We start from the raw sequence: 3953 nt of genomic DNA on the forward strand, positions 1-3953 counted from the left end.
GGGCAGCTCGTAGATTCTCATAGATCAATGGAGCGTGTGTGGCTAACCGGCACATTTATTAGGTGCTATACGTCTTCGAGAGTACCAAGCTAATTTGTATGGTTATTCACACCTTGTTTGTGATCCTCGGTATCCCAGTCACAAACTTGAAAGGAATAATCGAGATTAAACATGCCATTGAAAAGTTCAATGAATCTCAAAAGATCTAGGAGTTTCAATTCATTTAAAACCAAATTTTCATTTTCGTTTTTCATGATGGAAATTAGTAAATCATAATTTACCTACCTTCAAATATTATGCAACTGGATTACGGCATCCCTCTTCCGAGTTATAGAATATTGTGTTGGGTCCTAGCCTTAATATTTCATTTGGGTGTTATATTAAGGATTGAATCAACTAACTTGAATTTCTCCCTTTTTGTAGATGTCAAAATCTAACCACTATGGTCTTCCCGAATCCTTTGGAAAAAGCTTTCCACATGAAGATGATGTTCCACGATTGGATCGTAGAAATGGAAATCATTTTTCACTTCCTCCACCTCCTCCAATAATTCTCCCTGACCCACGTTTTCATCGACTTGAAAGGTTACTCAAGCCTTATTGGCAAGCAGACACGAAGATGGAAAGCCAATATGTGCTCAAGTCTTGGAGATGAAGTTACATATTGACAAGTTGGGAATGTTGAGTGTCAATGTCTCAAGGAAGTTGTTTGTTGACTTGGTTCTTCAATCACTTCCTGACTCATATAGTGAGTTCATTAAAGATTACTATATGATGAACCATGATGTGACCTTCATTGATCTTACTTATTTGCTTATTGTTGTTGAATCAACATTGATTTGGTGCACTGGTAAAGCAACTTTAACTGGCAGGTCAACCTACCAAACTTCCATGGATATTAACCACGGAAACATTGGAAGTTCAGAAAATTCTTCTTTTCCTAATGGAAAGGGATCAACCAAGGTTAAACCATTTGACCGGATGGTAAAGAGAAAGGCTGAATCTGAGATTGTCCAATGTTCTATTCCAAAAGAGTCTGTTTGTTTCTACTGCTAAGAGAAGGCGCATTGGATGCGAAGCTGCCGTATCTACCTGAAGGATCGCGAAGATGGGAGAGTCAAGATGTATGAGTTTGCTTTAGGTAAATCCGTTATCTAACTCTATTAAGTTCCTATTTGTAGATTCTTAATACATGATGTGACAAGACTGCATTTTGATGCTTTGTAGGATCGAAGTAAAGAAATGAAGCTTAAAGGAAAAGTAAGTTGAGTCTGATCACGAAGAAATAGATTTCGATCGCATGGTTCGAAGATCGGATTTTTGAGTTGTTGATTAAGAGTTACAATAGATTTCTTAGAAATATTTAGTAACATAATTTGTAATTGCAGTGTAAGGACAATTTTTCCGCAATTTTATAAGTAAAATAAATTTGATTTTTTTCTTATTTATATATATACTAGACGAATGTCTGCGCGTTACGAATAAACACCTATATAATTGAAGTCTTTACAAATCGATGTTTTTTTAAAATATAACAATAATGTTGTTGTTAAATTTGATATAATAATTTGTATACTAAATTGATATAATATATTGATTATTTTGAATTATATGATAATATATACATCTATTATAACTGTATTATCCCAATCGTTTGAATAATTTCTACCCACGAGTTACACATGAATAAAATTAAATATAATATATATTTTAATGTTATTTATAGTTATTGATATTGTTAATAAAGTTTCTAAAATTTATTTGCGTAATATTTTAATTTCTATCATTATAATTATTTAAAACATACACATTGTTTTTTAATTTTAAAGGTAAAAATATAATCATTTATATATAGTTATTTTTAACTATTGTTAATGTAAGTTATTTTAACCTACTTATTTGAAAACTTTTAATGATTATAAAAATATCTTATTTAAAACATGAAACATTGTTTTTTGATTTTAAAGGTAAAATATAATCATTTATATATAGTTATTTTTAACTATTGTTATTGTAAGTTATTTTAAGTTACTTATTTGAAAACTTTTAATGATTATAAAAATATCTTTAGGAAATATTTTAGTTAAAAAGAGATTACAATTTAGTTTTTGCATTTATCACTTCAATTTATCACCTTTAACTATTTACAAACTATTCTTTGGTTTTTTTAAGTGGAACTGAAATTTATATTTAAGTTGACATTGTAATGTTATATTTAAATTAACAATTTAAGTATTTTGTCTAAACTTTTCAAAGTTGTAGCTTTAAACTGATAATAGTTTACATAGAACAATATTTTAATTCTAATAAATTGAGTATAATATGTTAAAAGTTACAGACATAACTTTATAAGTAGAAGTAAATATGTTATTTTAAAATTGAAATTTAGTTTATTTATGATTATACTTTAGGTTTGATATTTATTTAACCTTATTAACCAACTTATAATCATTATTAGAAAGACACAACAGTTTATTACTTTTAACTATTTACAATATTTTTTGGGTTGTTTAAGGTAAACTAAAACTTATATTTAAATTGGCCCTGTAATATTATATTTAAATTAATAATTTAACTATTTTATACAAATTATTCCAAAATTGTATATTTAAAATGATAATTGTTTACATCCAACAATATATTAAAACAAATAAATTAAGTGTAATATGTTAAAAGTTAAAAAAATAACTTTATAAGTAGAAATAAATACATTATTTTAATATTGAAATTTAGTTTATATATGATTACACTTTAGGTTTGATATTTATTTAACCTTATTAACCAACTTATAACTATTATTAAAAAGAAATTGAAAAGTCTTGAGAGTTTCAAATGAATGTGGTGAAAGGAAAAATGCATGGGAGTTTCAAATGCACGATGTCCAAGGGAAAATGTTAGCTTTATAAGATATATACATATAGATAGATCCTTGCAATGACTTTTATGAAAATTGATGTTTGTATGTTTCTATTGTTAGCAATATTGAAAATAGATGTGATTGTTAGTTATGTTATTCGTGGTAGTGTCAGAAATTTACCAAATAAGGAATGATTTTTATCACCCAAGTTTCAATTGGACAAAAACTTGGAATCATGCAACTGTATTGCATGATGAATGAGAACCTTCGTATTTGGGAAATTAAGACTAATTCCTTGATGCACATAAGTACGTGAGTCAAGTGAAGGACTGAAGGACCTGGTACACATTGTTGTGCACTAGGTCAAGTCCACCACAAGGAACAATAAGAATATTCTTCATGATTTGCTAAAGGTTTAGTAAATATGGTTATGCTTACAAGATTAAGTGTAATTCTGAATCGTTGAAGAGGTTCAATGTAAAGCAGAACGAATAAGAAGAATCAATAAGGCACAAAGATAAAAGTTTCTCCAATCTGAAAATAATGGGAGAGTACTTAAGTATCATGTTTTTATATTAACTTAGTGATTATGAAACCATGTCACAATTGATCCTCTAAGGACACCTTAGTGTACCAGTATGGCTAAGAAGAGGAATCGGAAATTGTTGGAATGGTTAAATCGAAAGGTGAATCAAACTTCGTTCCAAAATCAATTCTTAGAGTCATACTCCAAGATTGTGCATTGAGTAACACATGTTAAGAAGGTTTATAACACGCTCATCAAATGTGGAATAGAAAATGTCTTCTTATTGTGTGAAGTTGGTAATTTGTGATGTCTTGGAGAAGATTAAGACCAACTAGGATCAATTGTGTGAAGTGTTTATCTTGATGAGAACCTGCACTAACTCTTAAATATTTGTTTGTCAATGAATTTTCCTTAACAAGAGAATCTTATATGTCAAGAGGTCAGTGGAAGTCTAAATGATCTTGAAAAGTTTCAAGAACTAATCAAGAGTAAACCTATTGTTAAACACTAGAACATGACTTAAGGTTTGCAACCTATCGTGTTGACACATTCTTGTTTTTGTGCCATTCCA

Source organism: Lactuca sativa, chromosome 7, assembly GCF_002870075.4.
Source record: "Lactuca sativa cultivar Salinas chromosome 7, Lsat_Salinas_v11, whole genome shotgun sequence".
NCBI classification, from domain to species: Eukaryota; Viridiplantae; Streptophyta; class Magnoliopsida; order Asterales; family Asteraceae; genus Lactuca; species Lactuca sativa.